The sequence below is a fragment of the Diceros bicornis genome, chromosome 15 (assembly GCF_020826845.1).
Source record: "Diceros bicornis minor isolate mBicDic1 chromosome 15, mDicBic1.mat.cur, whole genome shotgun sequence".
NCBI classification, from domain to species: domain Eukaryota; kingdom Metazoa; phylum Chordata; class Mammalia; order Perissodactyla; family Rhinocerotidae; genus Diceros; species Diceros bicornis.
The window spans coordinates 12,461,750-12,480,108 of NC_080754.1; the positions used below are offsets into that span (position 1 = coordinate 12,461,750).

The 18,359-nt window shown below is 40.8% G+C and overlaps 1 long non-coding RNA gene across 1 annotated transcript; it reads left to right on the forward strand.

Moving 5' to 3' along the window:
- The first annotated feature begins 90 nt into the window (after positions 1 to 90).
- Positions 91 to 16,007, forward strand: LOC131414698 (uncharacterized). Its single transcript, XR_009222222.1, has 3 exons — positions 91 to 315; positions 2,768 to 2,819; positions 13,321 to 16,007. It is a non-coding gene; the product is annotated as an uncharacterized LOC131414698 (long non-coding RNA).
- The last annotated feature ends 2,352 nt before the right edge of the window (positions 16,008 to 18,359 follow it).

The following is an 18,359-nucleotide window of genomic DNA, read 5'->3' on the forward strand; positions in this document are numbered from 1 at the left end:
ACCTAACTTCCCCCATCCCTCCTCCCACACCTCTTTCCCCCACCCCCATCTGGTGGGGAGGGAATCTGGAGGCTGAATCAATTGCCAATGGCCAATGACTTAATCAATCAAGCTTATGTAATGAAGCCTCCATAAAACCCCCAGAGGATGGGATTCAGAGAACTTCCCGGTTGGTGAACATGTGGAGATGCTGGGAGAATGGTGCGCATGGACAGGGCATGGAAGCTCTGCACCATTTCCTCACACCTTGCTCTGCGCATCTCTTCCATCTGCCTGTTGCTGACTTATATCCTTTTACAATAAACCAATGATCTAGTAAGTACAGTTTCTCTGAGTTCTGTGAGCAGCTCTAGCACATTATTCAAATACAAGGGAGAGGTCTTTGGAACCTCCAATCTATAGCTGGTGGGTCAGAAGCAGAGGCGACAACCTGGACTTTCAACTGTCATTTAAAGTGTGGGGGTGAGGCAGTCTTGTGGGACTGAGCCCTTAACCTGTGGGATCTGATGCTATCTCTGAGAAGACAGTGTCAGAATTGAGTTAAATTGTAGGACTCCCAGCTGGTGTTGAAGAATTGCTTGTTGGTGCGGAGACCCCCGCTTCCATGATGGAAATGGGGGCAGAACTCTTACTTATTACAAAATAAGTCAATAATATATTATTATTACTGAAAGAGAGAGGATAGGAAGGGAAAGAGAGAAAGGGGAGAGCAAGAAAAACACAGAGACAAAATAGGAAAAGAAAAGAAGTGCAAAGTGAAAGAATTTCAGGGAGGAATATAAACAGGGAAGCAAAGAATAGAAACACATGGGAAAAGAGAAGGGTGGGGACTAAGTGTTCAATAATAATTATGTATTTCTGTATTGTTTGACTTCTTATAATGAACACATTTGAAAATTACAGTTGAATACTACAGCTGTGCATTTTCCTGATTGAGTGTTTCCTGTCCAGCATGGTGCAGTCTGTGTAGCAAGGGAAAGACAAGTGCTGTCTACTATTAGGGCCTGATGACAGGAGCCTTGGAGAACCTCCAACAACTCTTCACTGTGTTTTCTCACTCACCAACTTGCACTCCATATAAATTTTCTCCCTATGAACATTTAGTTGGAAAGAGAGAATGACCACCCCAAAGGAGCTCTCTGATTCTCTTGAGAATTACATTTGTCCTTGTAAATTGGCATCATTCTGGTTTATACCTTGTCTCCTGTGAGGTTTCTTACTAAGATTATTTACCTAGAGCCAAAGAACTTAGATTTCCATGCATTTAAGCTGGAGTATAAGGCCCTAGAATTCTGTGACAGCAGAGCTCTGACTGTGGCAGAGGGCTGCACTCATTCCACCTCCCTCTTATCTGTGTTCTTTTTTTTTTTTAATTTAATTAATTTATTTATTTTCCTCCGAAGCCCGAGTAGATAGTTGTATGTCATCGTTGCACATCCTTCTAGTTGCTGTATGTGGGACGTGGCCTCAGCATGGCCGGAGAAGCGGTGCGTCGGTGCGCGCCCGGGATCCAAACCCAGGCCGCCAGCAGCGGAGCGCGCGCACTTAACCGCTAAGCCACGGACCGGCCCTTATCTATGTTCTTCACATGCATTCATTCAGAATTATTGATAAGATAAGTTCACTTGAATGAAGAGTCTTAAGTACAGAATATTTCAAAGAAAATTAGTGTATTTTTCAATACATCACAAAGACAAAACATAATACATTTGAAAAGTGAAAGTTTTACTGAAAGAAAATGCTGCAATATATAAAAATGTTGCAAAATATGAAATTTATTTAGAAATTATTAAATAGTGAAAAACTTAAAATAGCCCAAATATCCAGCCTATCCAGATAACTGGATAGGTAAGTTTGTGATGCATTCATACAATGCAATGCTTTCCAGCCACTAAAAATAATGAAGCAGATCAATGTATTCTCACATAGTAAAGAAAACTTAGGTGTATTTTTAATTAAAATAAGCAAATTTCAGAGCAATGTGCATCCTATGACATCATTTTTGTACAGTAATAATATGGAGCATGGGGGAAGGGATTATTGGGCATTGTCATTTTCTATGTCCGACATTTCTGTAATACTTGAATACTTGTAATTAGCATGCATCATTTTTCTAATTGAAAAAAACATTAAAAAGAGGTAGCCCCTGTCTCCTGTGTTAAGAGCCTACTTTAAAATAAAGTATTTCTTTATGTAAGAATATTTTAACCACCTGACATTCGAACTACACAACATGAATGATTGTGCAGTAGGGTGAAAGATCTTTTGTTTGGAGAATGGATTCAGGCTAACCAGAAGAAAGAAAACATAACCTTCCAGTTCCTCAGGCAAGGTCCCTGAATGGAACAGCCACCCTAAATTTTGTTAAGTGTGAGAGGTCAGGACATCTTTAGAAAGTGGTGAGGCTGGTACACTTTGTGTTTGGTGTCGCCATCCTCTTCTGATGTTTCTGGGATCCTCTCACCTTCTTTACACAGTGACACAGGCAGCACCCCAGGAGCCCAGAATCTTACACACTAGGACACTCTTCTTAGGGACCAATCAGAGAACACTAATAGTGGTTACTAGTACTTGCTTCCCACTGATCCATCAAAATCTACCTGTTTTTTGAATGATTTCCTCTAGCTGCGCTCTTTGTGTGGGAATCCATTAATAATAGGGAAACTCTAGGCAGATATAGATACTTGTAACAGTTAACATTTATTGAGCATGTATGTGCTAAGCGTTATATTTACATTATCTCATTGTTATTATTCCTGTTTTATAGATGAGAGAACCAATGATCAGAAGGTTACTCAGCATCATACGGTTAATGAGAGGTGAGCTTAAGATTCAAACCCAGATGTTTCTGTCTTGGTAACCTGAGATGCTGACCCCTAAGCCAGTGGTTGTCAAAATGTGGACCCTGATCAGCATCACCAGCATCACCTGGGAGCTTATTAGAAATGCAAATTCTCCGTCTCTACCTCAGATCTCCTGGGTAAGAAATTTTGGAGCCTAGAAAGCTATTTTTTAAAAGGCCCTGTGGTGATTTTAAAGTACACTAATGCCCTAAATTATGGTGCAGAGTTGTCCACTTGTACTTTCTGGGATGAAGGACATGTTTTATACAATCTGGTGTCCAATAAGGTAGCTACTAGCCACCTGTGGCTGTTGAGCATTTGAAATGCAGCTAGTGTGACTGAGAAGCTACATTTTTAATTTTATTTAATTATAATTAAAATTTAAATAGCCACATATGGTTAGTGGCCACTATGATGGATGGCAGACCACTGTCTCCTTATATCCTTGACTATGGTTCTTTTTTAGATCATCCTTCAACTCTAAGGAGCACGACTAATGCAGTCAATTAGCACCAAGTGTAGCAGAATGGTGTTAGAAATATATTGGAATAAGTTCAGTCTTGTGTAGGACACATTATTCAGGAAACTTCCCACGTTGTCTATATGTGGAGTTAGTTATAAAAAGAATAGATGAGAGCATTCAACCCACATGACCCTTATATTAGTCCACACAACACCAAATGTAGTGATTAGGTTGTTTACACAGATTGATGATCCTATATAGACAGTGATCAACGGTTCTCACGCACAAGTAAGATGAACCCCCCCAAATATTGACTTAGATATGACTTTGGTAAAAGGTCATAAAAAAATCCTTATGGAATACCTTCTTCTTTTTTAAAGTATGTAAGAACATACAGGTATGATAACTCATTTGATGTGATTCAAAGGCAATTTTCTGACAAGATGTTGGTTCTTTGTACCACTAGGAAGTAGCCACCTGAAATGCAGTAAATGTAAAAGAGTCTGTAAACTTCAAAATTGTAACCTGGTGTGAAAACGGTGGAAAAGAAGAGAGGCAGTGTGTCCTGTCCTGTTATAAACCAAACAGTAGGGTGGAGAAAAGGAATATGTCAGTGCTTGAATTTATTTACAGCTGTCCAAAAGAGAGAGAAATCCAGCTAGTGGACATCAGTATTCTTGATACCACAGAGAAGCAGAGACTAAAAGTATTAAATTCCCTCTGCTCACTTTGGGAAGTTCGTTGGCAGGAGCCAGGGGTCAATTTCAACAAATATTTATCAACTCCTTATGGGTCAGTACTGATGCGAATTCAATGATGAGCAGAGTTGTGTTCCTGAGAGAGGCATGATGGGAGTTTTGCTTTAGGAAAATTACTCTGACAAGAAGCTATCGTGGGACTCCCTCCTGGGGACCATGAAGACCAGAATGAAGTGGTTGTCGGTGGAACTGGAAAGGCAAGGAAGGTTATATGAAGCATTGCCAAGATAGAATTCCATGGGAACTTATTAGATATGAGGGGTTGAACTTTGTTATAAGAGTGAGGTTTAAATTTGGGTACCAGGAAGGTGGTGGTGTTATTAACACCACATTTGAACCAAAAAGAAGATGTGGAGGAGAGGAGATGTGTCATGGATTTAAGGGATTTCAATACTTAGTAACTGTTGATAGGTGGTATTTCCTGCCATGACCCAGCCTGGCAGAAAATGAATCCAAGGGTATATAAACAAGTATCTATCAGGCTTTGGGCAAGATTCTGGAGACAGCATAGAGGAGAGAACCATAACATATCTTTTTTGTTAAAGAGCTGGAATTGCAAATTCTGGAGTCAGTTTAGTGGTCCAAAGTATAGCCAGCCTGATAAAATGTCCTAGTTAATTATCTTGCAAATTGTTTCACCCCAGTCAATTCCTCCCTCCTTGATTTTTGCAGATCTTGCACAACTCTTATTCTATAGTGTAACAATTTGCTAGATTGGAGTTCCTTGATTAAGAGGATTGTGTCTTATTTAACTTTGTATTGCCAGCCCTAGTCTAAGGACCTAGCATACAAATGTTGGCTAAGTAATAAATAAACGACCAATGGATGAACAAACAAAATGCTCTAGGGACTTGGTTTGGTCCTCCTCGTTGACGCCAAGGCTAAGTTTGGGGGTCTGGCCGCATGAATACTGACATTGGCTCAAATCGCTTCTCCAAATGGGCTATATTGATGTTGGGTATATGTGACAAGTCAGGACTTTGGTTGGCAAGTGGTGGTGATGATGGTGATGAAGGTATGTGGTGTGAGGTTGTGGGAGGGTATGGTGGTGAGGGGCATAGGAAAAATAGAAGATATCTAAGTAGGTACATTTAATTTTACTTCTACTTCCCTTTCTATCACTTTGATCAAATTTTGATTTTCCTTTTCCAAATTCTCAGATACCTATACCTAGGAGGTAATATGTGCCAGGCACTGTGCTAAGTGTTGGGATACAAAATACAAAGAGCAAATCCTGGAGGGTGAGGTACTCCATCCCTGGGGCCTGCACTGTTCTCTGGTAGCTCATGTCAGCCTGCCCAGGGGGTCTTTGGTAGCTTGCCTGATTTTTGTTGCAATATGATATTCCAAGTTCATCTTATATCGCATCATTTCTTTTTGAAAGATTTCCCCTTACTTCAAAAAATTGCATAACCCATAATAAAATCTCTTACCTAAAAAGCCTTCCTTTTTAATTCTTCTCAATAATCTTCCGTGTCATGGGGAGAATGTTTCAACCTTAATAAAAATTAACATTGGGGCTTTACTGGTTATAAGATATATATTAACTTTCCTTTTCAATTTAATGACATCTTGATAATTGTCCATAAGACTCAGTGAAGTTCAAACACTGATATTTAATATTTTAAAGCAAGTCTCTTTCTCAGTGATTCTAAGATAGATCCAGTATCTGCTTTGGATTTGATGATGATCTCAAGTAATACGTTGGTTAAAAATCAGATTTAAATATATATATTTTTTAAAGCACTGATGTTGCTTTGGGAAGCAATAATTTTTTTTAGCCCACTGCTAAACAAATAAGTAGTTACAAATGAACTCTCTCTGCCTTCCTTGTCCCTTATCATTGTCTTCCTGTTTGAGAAATAAATGCATCACATTTTCTTACATGAAAATTGGATCCTTATTTTTATGTTTCTTATAATATTTTACTGATTCTCATTAACTTAGAAATTATGCTAGAAAAATAAAAGAGCTAAAAGTGACTTTGCCAAATCCTGAGATGAGGTCTTTGAATTGGAAGCAGGAACAAAACAAACAAAGGCAAAAAAAAAAAAAAAAAAGCCAGTATGCAATTATGGCCTTGCTGGAAAAGGATTTAAAACAAGCTTGTTATTCTAAAGTGAAGCAGATGAGATTGAGCGGTGTGAGGCAAAGTTATAATAGCAACAATAAATGAATGGTTAATTCAAATATGGTTTAGTCCACTGGTTCTTGAATTTTGGTGGCTATCAGAACCACCCTGAGGGCCTGTTAAAACATATCTTTCTGGGCTTCACTCCTAGTTTCTGATTCAGTAGGTCTGGAGGGGAGGTGGAGTATTTGCATTTCTAATAAGTTCCCAGGTGATGTTGATGCTGCTGGTCCAGGGATTATGTTTTGAGAACCATTAATCTGGCCAAGCAATAAAACACTAGACACCATTTTGAAATTGATGATATAGGTGTGTATTTATTAATAGACAATGATAAATTCATAATGGAACTAATGGGAAGGGAGAGAGAAAGAGAGAGCCCCCCTCTCAGTCCTCACCAATCTCATCCCCTCCAGCTCATTGGACAGCATTGGTAGTTGCTAAGACATCAACTTTTTATTTTGTTTTACAATTAAATGTAAAGAATTAAGCTTTCCTTGTACAATGTATCAAGTTAAGCAATAGCCCCTGTAAGTATTAGAAAGTTCTCTACAGAAGAGTTATAGATAGTGAATATGGAAGGAATGATAGAGTTAGTAAGTCACTATTTTGCAACTCCAGCATAATCATGCAGACCACAACCATCAATGGATAAAACCAATAGGTGAAAAGCTGATGAGCATTTTTATGATGGAGGGATTCAGCAGTTACTATGCAAATCCACTGATGGGTCTTAACATAAATATAGAGAAATGATCAGACATCATGGTGCTTGATGTGATGCAACATGAAAAACACCACACACTAAGTATCTTACCAACAATGGTGAACCTGAATTTAATCACGAGTCTGGAACTCACTTTCATTTACATAAACTATGAGAGAAGGAAACAAATTAAGTGATGGCACAGGAAAGTAAACAGACACATCCAGACGGAATATTTTACAGGACAAATCAATGACACGGGGGAAAAGTTAGAGAGACTTAAGAAGCGTAACCAGCAGATGTGATATGTGGATCTTATTTAGATCTTGGGTTGAACAAGCTAAATGCAAGAAGAAAATTTTAAGACAGGGAAATGCATTGCCTGAGTATTAGCCAACACCAGAGGTTTAGTCTTAATTTTGCTAGGTTGATATTGACATTTCAGTTAGTGTGAAAATGGCCACATTTTTAAGAGATGCATGCTGAACTATGTTGATATGAAGTAATATGGTATCCACAATCTCCTTTAAAATAGTCTTGCCAAGGGAACAAAGGACAGATGAAGGAAAGTGACCAAAGTTTGATAAGTATAGTGTCTGGATAATGGGTATACAGAAATGCGTTACAATGTGCTCTCTACTTTGTGTGCATTTAAAAGTAACCATAATAGGGGCGGCCCCGCCCGGTGGCGCAAGCGGTTAAGCACTTGCGCTCCGCTTCGGCAGCCCGGGGTTTGCAGGTTCGGATCCTGGAACCCCGGGCACGCACCAATGCACTGCCTGTCAAGCCATGCTGTGGCGGCGTCCCATATAAAGTAGAGGAAGATGGGCACAGATGTTAGCCCGGGGCCAATCTTTCTCAGCAAAAAGAGGAGGATTGGCATAGATGTTAGCTCAGGGCTGATCTTCCTCACAAAAAAAAAGAAAAAAAAAGTTAGTTGTTATATAAATAATTGTTTTTTTTTCCCTATCCTTCCAGTGAATCAGGAGTTATTTAATTTCTTTTCCTCTCAGTTTGAGCATTTGTAAGGGACATATTAACTAATAGTAAGGGTGTCGTCTAAACAATCAATTTTAAAGTGATGATCTCCACTGGTATAGTTGATTTATAAGCTTAAAAGATTATTTAAATATATAACATTTGTTAAAGACATTAAAATATTTTCAGTGGGTTTTGGGGCTTGGGAAAATGATTTTAAAACAAACATGCTTTCAGCATTCATTGATACCCGTGCAGCATGACTTGCTCTTATTTTGCATAAATAATCTATGTGCATTCTTCGGAAAAGGTAAACATCTTTGCTAAAGCTCTTCATGGTGCCTAGCTGAATTTAGAAGTGAGCTATAATCGCAGCTGACTTTGTCAGCTTCAGCTCTATCTCACCCTTACAGATGGGATGTCAGCACTGCAACTGCGATGCTTTTAGCACCACGTGAGGAGATCCTGAGGGTCCTGGGAGGCAAGAGCAGATGACTCCAAGTTCCTTGTGGACAAGGAAGTAAAAGCTAAGAAGTGGCGTGTTTCTTGGGAAACATTTCAACATTGTTATTTAGAGAGGCAGGAGGCAGAGAGCAATACAGCTGGAGAATTAAATGTGGAGATGAGCACACAGATGAGTAAGAAAGCATTGCTTTGCCAACTGGGTAACATCTGGCACATCAGAGTCAAGTTAAATACCTAACAAGTTAAACAAAGGTCCACGCAGCAGATGATCTCTTCATCTTTCTGCAGGAACATAACGGCCAAAAATAAGTCATGTTATACACGAAAACCGGAGATACAGTTTAAAAAATAAAATCCTCCTTTAAACAGATGTGGAATACGCAGCTGGAATGAAAGCAGTCCCGAATGTGAGAAGGCAGTTCATAGAAAATGCAAATGTTATATTAACTCTGGCAATGGATTACAGTATAAAATACAGCAAATTTGTCTTCCTCCTAAATTGCTATGGTTTATCAGATTATCAGCGGTGCTTACAACACAAAGCATATACAAATATTTTTTTCAGAAACAAAACAGGAATATATTGGTAACCAATGACTGATTCATGACTATAGTAAAACTTTTCTTTGAGATCACTTGTAATATGTTCTATGAGATATTAATATCATTAAGATGACTTTCATGCCAAAATTTCTCTTCTTGATCCTCTCTCTCTATTCTATATCACCATAGCCTGGGATATCTTTCTGAGACAGTAAATCCAATCTGAGTTTTAGTCACAGTGACAGAAATTAAAATGGCATCAAAGATCCAATCTCTTTTTCGTTGTTCTCTGACTTTGGGGGAAAGAAACTCCTCAGGTTTGCAATTTTACCTCCATCGTTTGATGTTTCATTATTGAAGAACTGTAATTTTCAAGTCTTTTGAAAAGCCATAACATATTAAAAATTTCTATTGTCTTTCTGATGCATTACAGATAAAGATTCATAATGTTTTATTCCAATTACCACAACTGGATGAGATGGTAGCAGCAAATCCACAACATTTCTCTGAAAGGTAATCAGCAGTGTTTACTGAGGACCCACCATGTCCCAGATAAAATTCTAGATGCTAGAGATACAGCTGTAAGTAGACAGACAAGGATCCCAAACATAGGAAGCTTCGTTTTAGTGGAAGGAGAGACAAAGAGAGAAACCAAATCATTTCTATAATTTTTATTTATTTATTTATTTATTTTTTCCCCCCAAAGTCCCAGTAGATAGTTGTATGTCATAGCTGCACATCCTTCTAGTTGCTGTATGTGGGATGCGGCCTCAGCATGGCCGGAGAAGCGGTGCGTCGGTGCGCGCCCGGGATCCGAACCCGGGCCACCAGCAGCGGAGCACACGTACTTAACCACTAAGCCACGGGGCCGGCCCAGTTAAATCATTTCTTTTTCTTTTTTTTTTTTTGTTGGTGAGGAAGATCAGCCCTGAGCTAACATCCATGCCAATCCTCCTCTTTTTGCTGAGGAAGACTGGCTCCAGGCTAACATCTGAGCCCATCTTCCTCTACTCTATGTGGGACGCCGCCACAGCATGGCCTGACAAGCGGTGCATCGGTGCGCGCCCGGGATCTGAACCCAGGCCGCCAACAGCGGAGCGTGCTCACTTAACTGCTAGGCCATGGGGCCGGCCCCAGAAACCAAATCATTTCTGACAGTTACCAGGTCTGGGAGTGATGTGCTAGAGAGCGTATGGGGGACTACTTTAGATTGGGTGGTCAGGCAAAGGCTCTCTGAGGAGGGAACATACAAGCTGAGAATTAAATAACAAGAAGGAGCCAGTTGTATCAAGAGCTGAGGTAAGAACATTCTAGGCAGGGGATAGCTAGTGCTAAGGCCCCAGGGCAGGAATAAACTTGATCAGGGACAAAGCCTGGAAAATATAACGCATGTGTGATGAAGTTACTGATTGCATTACATATGCTTAAGATGACAGTCCTCATACTAGAAAAACTAGGTTTTAGGAGGGGAATTAAATTCAAAGTATCCAAGAGTGGTGCTGGCGATTGCAATGTGACTCGAAGAACAAGCTAGGCTGGTTGACAAAGGCCCAGATGTTACAGAATGAGTGAGCTTAATTCCTGAGTTAATTCCAGTTATTCTTGGCCTAGGCTCAAAACAAACATAAACACCATCCAAATGGACTCAAAGAGGAGAAGATTTTTTCACAGTTTGAACATTAGGAAGAAGGCAGACTGTAACGTCACCATTGTGAAAGGCAATGGCTTGTAACAACTCCCTCTCCCCTTTTCAAAGCCTCCTGAGAAAGCAAAAATATTTCATAAAATATCCTTTAGTTCTCTTGCAGTGTTGGTGAGTAAATATTCATATTTATCATTAGTAAGGGAAGTAAGTCTTAAATTTCCATTCCCCTCCCAATCTCATTATTTTTAGATTAGTTTTGAATGAAGTTTGCATTTTCATGAAGTTGTTTATCCTTCTACTCTGATTTTTTCACAGGTAGTTTCAATGCTTTTGCTAACAACTTGTCAAGCGGTAGATTTAAAATAACTACCTATTGAGGCTCACGGTTTACAAACCCTAAAGAGGATGAGATGCTCTCTTTGTAGTTTTCCTCTTAAATAAGGAACGATACTTTAGAAAGGCGATTTAAACTAAACCTTTTGCGGTACTACATTGAAGACACGAGGTGAAAATTTGAAGTGTCTCTTTCTCCTTTCTCTTGTACTCATCTTGCCCCAATATGAGAAGTTTAATGTGAAAAGAAATCACTTTATTAAGGGAGGAGAGCTGTTGTGGACCTTTTGCTGCAATTTAGAGATCAGGGGACCCTTATCATCTGCTCCAGAAGTCCGCCAAGGAAGTGACTTAAAGGACTGGCCCAGGGTGCTCGTTCCTGCGCTGGGTGGGAATTGGGAGGAACCAGCTCCTCAGAGATGCAAATGAACCGCAGAAGCCTACCTATTTTTCTACAACTATTCAGTTTCAAGAAATGTCCTGGGGCCAGCCGTGTGGCGCAAGCTGCTCGGGGGGTTTGCCGGTTCGGATCCTGGGGGCGCACTGACGCACCGTTTGTCAGGGCACGCTGTGGCGGCGTCCCATATAAAGTGAAGGAAGATGGGCATGGATGTTAGCCCTTTGTCTTCCTCAGCAAAAAGAGGAGGATTGGCAGATGTTAGCTCAGGGGCGATCTTCCTCACCAAAAAAAAAAAAAAAAAAAAAAAAAAAAAAAGCAAAGTCCTTTCCTGGACGTACAACGGCTTGGACTTGTGAAAAGCTGGGGACTGACAGAGAGTTGAGTTCTCCATTCTAGTTCTCCAATTTGAAGGGAATTAGGAACGTTAGACTCAGGATCACTTTTGTAAGAACATTGTGGGTTTTGTGACTTGTTCAGGGTTGTTTTATTTGACAGCCTGTGGCCTGGTAGAGCAGTTAACTCCTTAACATAAAAGCCGGTGTCAGTCTTCAGGGCCAGCCAGCCTGCTTTTCTCAGTGCGGTCAGTTTGAAAATCCCCGGGGAGAGAAGCACTTTCTCTAGGGACCAGAGAAAGGAAAACAAGGTGAGTCCCTGGGAACTGCTCCAAGGGAAAATAAAGAAAAAAGGAGCAGGGGACATGAAGAACAGCTGCTGATCACTCACTGCGACCTTAGGGCAGTGGTTTCAAACTTTGGAGGATGAGTGGCTCCCAAAGTCCCCGACACTCTGGTTGTGCCCCAGACCAACTACACCAGCCTCTCAGGGATGACACAGGCATCAGTAGTTCTCATAGCTCCGCAGGCAATTCCAAAATGCAGTCAAGGTTGAGGTCCCCGCCCTAGGAAGCGCTTCACAAAATTTCACTTGCTCATGAGTCACCTGGGGAGCTTGTTAAAATGCAGCTTCTGATCCAGTATGTCTGGGGCGGGCCTGAGGTTCTGTGTTTTCATCCCAGCTCCCAGGAGTTACCAATGCTGGGAGGGACACCCTGAGCGGCACAAGCCCTTGAGTGTTAACTCCGGACACCAGCTGATTCTGCATAATGATTTCACTGCCTACCATTAAGCCAGTGCTCAATATTTGAGTGCCAGACATTTTAAAATATAAATCTTGAAAATCCCATTAAATTTGGAGTAAAATCTAAACGGGTGACTGGCTGACAAATCCTTTAATGTGACACGGAGTTTAGCCCCCTTCTCTGAGCTCTCCCCCCACTCTCCTCCAGCTCACCCTGCTCCAGGGGGACAGTTACTCTTGCTGGTCCTGGAAAGTGCCAGATCTAACCTCCGTTCAAGGCCTTCGTACCTGCTTTGCCATCTGCTTGTAGTACTTTCCCCCTCCGTAGCCTCATGGCTTGCTTCCTCTTCCTTCAGCTCGAACATCACCTCCTTAGCCCTTCCCCTATCACGCATTCTAAGTAAGCCACCTTCCCTCCACCTGTCTATCTCATAACTTTTCCTCCACACAGCATTGATTGCCATTGGAAATTGGTCTGCCTATGTGTTTGCTTTTGGCTTTTCTGTCCACCTCCACAAGAATATCAGCCGTGAGGGAAAAGCTGTTGTCTGTCTAGGCCACTGCTACACCCCCAGCTCCTAGAAAAGAGCCTGACACATAGAGGGACACACACACACAATGAAAATGAGTGGTAGGAATATCAGTCAGGTATATACATAATATATAGAGAGACACAATGGGAGACAGAGAGTAAATTCTCAGCAAACAGGCTCTTAAGACATCTTAACAATCTGGGTTTCTCTGATCGTGGTGATTAGTACAGAATTATGTTTGAAACAATGCGGTCATCTACTCAGCCATAGTGAGCCTGACCTTGGCTCACGCAGGACTTGTAATCCATGTTTTTAGGAAAATCTTAATGAACTCATATACATTGCAGAAGCTGAATTCACATTTGCATTAAGGAAGAACATTACCCAGTTTATTAAAAAAGACTGCAGGCAGAAGCTGCAGCAAGATGCTTTTGCTCTTTTCCAGCCTCTTGTCTTGGTGAAGACTGATCCGTGGAAGCGATTGCTGAGCCTGGCTCCTCGGCATGAGAGCTCTGTTACGTAGACCAACCGAATACTCGAGAAACACAGTCACGGCAGCAGAGGACAGGCAATGAGCCAGGAAGACGTGTCTGTGACTAGACTGGAAGCTGCAAATTCTTCCGTGGTTTTTATGTTCTGACTTCTAGCCAGTCTTCTGTCGGTTACTCTGAATTGAGTACTCAATTGTACTTGAATTTATGCTCTTAACACTGGTTTTGTGGATTGTCCCTATATATTTGTATATTTAAATTGAAGTAGTAGCTAATGAGATATTCACATTGCAACACAATTCAGTCTGTACAAAAAGACAAACATTGGAAATCAATCTCCCTTTTCTCCCTGACCTTTAGGTGATTAAAGAAGACAGTTTGGTCATAGAAGCAAACTTTATTTAACACTTCATGAAACGGGCGGTCTCTGTCCCCAGGGTCCAGAGAAATGGCATGGAAGACAGGAAGCTTTCACAGGAAAGAATAAAGAACATGGAAGCGAGCACAGGGCCTGGGGTTGGCTTGGTGTTTGAGGACTGACGACTGGACATACTGCATTTCTGGTCAAGCAGATCATTTACAGGGACATGAATATTATCAAAGTTCCGTTTTGCTGACGTGGTCCCCCGGATGAGAGTGGCTCCATCTTGGGCCTAGAAATTTATCTCAACACCTTAATCCCCACTGTTTAGAGACCACCACTGTTGTCAGTTTCTTGTGTACTCTTCCAGAAACATTCTATGCAGCATCCGTGCTTCAGTTTATTAATACTCAAAATGGAGTGAGAAAAGTGCGTCTCAGCAGGCTCACGTGAGGATTATGTGCATTAACACATGGAACATCGCTTACAGTGGTGCCAGGTACATACCATGAATTTCATGATTTTTTAAAATTATTATGCATATATTAGAATGAAGATTGTATATCAAGGCTGTCCAAATAGAAATATAATGTAAGCCACACATGTACTATTAAATTTATTAGTAGCCACTTTAAAAAAATAAAAAGACACAGGTGAAAAAGTTTTAGTAATATATTTTATTTACCTCACTACATCCCAAATAATATCATTTCAATGTGTAATCAATGTAAATATATTTTAATGTGATATTTTATAGTCTTTTTTAGTATTAATTCTTTGAAATTCTGTGTGCATTTCATGCTTACAGAAACCTCAACTGGCACTAGCCCCAGTTCAACTGCCCACTGGCTACATGTGGCTAGCAGCTACAGTAGTGGACAGAGCAGGTCTACATATCAATCTGTAAACTTGTCATTGTTTTTTACTCTATTCAAATAATACCATTCCTTGTTCACCTGGGTATCATAAAATATTAATATTTTGGATGAATTTGGAGAGAAACAAATTATACCTAAAATTACGTCATTTTAGAATTTCAAATGCCTACTACAAAAATTGGATTCTAAAATGCTTAATATGATGTAAAGAACAAGGGCTTCTCATTGTTCTTAGGGAAAAGACTCAATTCCTCACTGTGGCCCACTGCAGGGACTGCCTGCCTTGCCTGCCCCCTGCTGGTTCTGCTCCAGCCGTGCTCAGGGGTGCTGTGGGGTTCTTCCCATGGGTTCTTTCCAGTGAGCCTTCTCTCTCTGCCGGGGCACTTCCTTCCTCTGACCTTCAACGTGCACGCATACTCCCCCCTTGCCTAGTATGTAATGTATGAATCACTCTAAAGGAAAATATATGTATCTTGATTTAAATTATTTTATTTTAATATAAAATAGTACAAACATAAAATTGTAACTCCTTATGTTGACAGTTCATATGCAACGTCACATCCAAAATAAAAACTGTAACTAAAAAGAATGAAATTATGTAATTACTAAAAACGTATAGAAGTGTTTATTGTAAAAAAAAAAAAAATTCTCCTTCCCACCCATTGTCTCAGCCTTGAAGTTTCCTTTCCCAAAGAATGATATATCTAGATATCTACACCTATACCTATACCTATCTATACCTATATCATCTCCAGATATATATAGGTTATTTAGACTTTGTTTATTTTTACACAGATTTGCTGCATTCTTTTCCAAATAACAATTCACATTATTGATTTAGTGGGATAGACGATGTTTTGTTGAATTCACAATTGCCCAGGTTCTTTTGAGTTCAGCATGACCGGTCCACAGGTGCTCTGTGATGACACTTCACCCATCACTCCCCTCTATGTGAACTACCGGGAAAACCTTCATTCTTGCAGCGTCATGGTGGACATTTGATCTCCGCTTGGCAGGAATGCAGATAGACACATTAAGTCAGTCTCTGTTCTTTTCACATTAGCCCGAGACAATTAGAGTCACACTACTTGTGGCCAACTCAATCAAAAACACACATGTTCAACTCGGGCTTTTAAAGCTTTGGGCAGACATCAGCTGTTAAAAAAGAACGATCAAAAAAACGTTTCTGGGGCCGCCCCGTGGCTTAGCGGTTAAGTGCGCGCGCTCTGCTGCTGGGGGCCCCGGTTCGGATCCCGGGTGCGCACCGACGCACCGCTCCTCCGGCCATGCTGAGGCCGCGTCCCACATACGGCAACTAGAAGGATGTGCAGCTATGACAGACAATTATCTACTGGGGCTTTGGGGGAAAAATAAATAAATAAAATCTTTAAAAAAAAAAAAGAAAAAAGTTTCTGTTAATTTTTAAGATTGTCATCAAAATGAAAATACAAAATTAAAAGAAGTCTCATAGAGGACCTATGGGCCCAAGAATATCTTAGGTTGAGAAACACCAGCCTGGTTATTTCTGTATATTTACTCCTCGAGGCTCAGCTCAAGTAAGATTTATGTGACAACCCTCAACCCTAAAACTAAGTCAGGTCCCCCTGTTATGTGTGTATAGACCACCAGGCACTCCTTTAATGCAATCAGTTAAGCAATTAATTATGTGGGCATGTGTTTAAAGCTGTCTTTCCCATGACAACACAAGCTCTGGCACAGGTACCAAGTCTAGTTTATCTGCCACTGTATCTCCAGTGCCCAGCACAATGCTTTTCACATAAAAGGCATTTAACAAATACGTAGTTTTTGAGTGATTAGGTAAAGAGACTAGGGTTCAAGCCCTATCTTTACCTCTGTCTGTGTAATCTTTTTTTTTTGGTGAGGAAGATTGGCTCTGAGCTAACATCTGTGCCAATCTTTCCCTATTTTTTTTGTATATGGGATACCGACACAGCATGACTTGATGAGTGGTGTGTAGGTCCACTCCCAGGATCCGAACCCGCAAACCCCTGGCCGCCAAAGTGGAGCATGCAAACTTAACCACTATGCCACCAGGCTGGCCCCTGTCTGTGTAATCTTGACTAGTTATTTAACCTCTTGAGGTCTTAATCTCCATATTTCATAAAATGAAACAATAGAACAGATCAGAGATTTCCAAACTGTGCATCACCTGGAAAGCCTTTTAAATAATGCAGATTGTGGAGTTCCACCTGTAGACACTCTGATTTATTAGCTCTAGGGCAAGGCTAGATAATCTGTTTTAAAAGCTCCTGAGATTACAGTGTGCAGCCTGGGTTGGAAACTGAATTATTTCTCACATCCTATGGTTCTCTGTGTATATTAGGCCTTGACTTGAATTCAGCATATAGTGATTGAGGGCCTAATATATGCTAAATATTACTAGCACTGGGACTAGTAATATGAGGACTATTTAGATTTCCTGACCCCAAGGATGTGTCAGCTGAGAGACAAAGGATGATCTAACAGCTTTTTGAACACATTGGTAGCACAGGATACTGTAAAAGGCAGACCAACAGCATTTATCTCGCTCTGAGGTTTAGGGAAAGATTACAAGAGGAGATGACACTTGAGTTGATCATTGAAGGTTGGGTAGGAATTAACAAAGAGGGAAAGGTACGTACACAGAAAGGACAGAATGTGCAAAAGTCCAGGGGCATGAGAAAACCTGGTTCACTAGAATCCTATAACTGATTCCCAAAGTCACAGGGCAGCCAGAGGCAGTAGAGTTTACGAGACGTCTCTGGAGAAGAAGCTGTTGTTACAGCAGAGTGGCTGAGAGCAAGGGTTTTTGAGCCAGAAAGATCTGGTTTAAATCCTGATTTCATCTTTCTCTCTCTCTCTGTGACTTAAGAAAATTAATTAACTTGTTCACAATCTGTTTCCTTATCTGTGAAGTGGGGACAATAATACCTGTCTAGTAAGATTACTATAAAGATTAAATAAGGCAAAATGAGGGTCCCGCCCTGTGGCTTAGCGGTTAAGTGCACGCGCTCTGCTACTGGCGGCCTGGGTTCATAGTGTGGTGGTGTCCCACACACAGCAACTAGAAGGATGTGCAACTATGCCATACAACTATCTACTGGGGCTTTGGGGAGAAAAAGAGAGAAAAAGGAGGAGGCTTGGAAATAGATGTTAGCTGAGGGCCTGTCTTCCTCAGCAAAAAGAAGAGGATTGGCACAGTTGTTAGCTCAGGGCTGATCTTCCTCACAGAAAAAAAAAAAAGGCAAAATGAGGCAATATATGCACAGCTCTTAACACACTGCCTGGTAGATTGTAACCAAAAAATACGCCCAAGAAGGCAAGTTCATTGCAGCTTTGCCTTTTATTTTTCAATTTTAATGACTACACAGTACTGATATTGTATTTAAAGCTTTTTTTAATAAAAATAGTAATTGTTATTATTTTCACGTGGAAAAAAATTCAAATATCACAAAAAGATGTTCAGGGAAAGTCAGTGTCCTTCTCAAACCCAGATGTCTATTCTATGATTTGCTCTTCCTAGAGGCAACCAGGATATACTAATTTTTTTTTTTTTTTTTTTGTGAGGAGATCAGCCCTGTGCTAACATCCGCCAATCCTCCTCTTTTTTTGCTGAGGAAGACGGCCCTGGGCTAACATCTGTGCCCATCTTCCTCCACTCCATATGGGACGCTGCCACAGCATGGCTTGCCAAGCAGTGCGTCGGTGCGCGCCCGGGATCCGAACCAGCGAACCCCGGGCCGCCGCAGCGGAG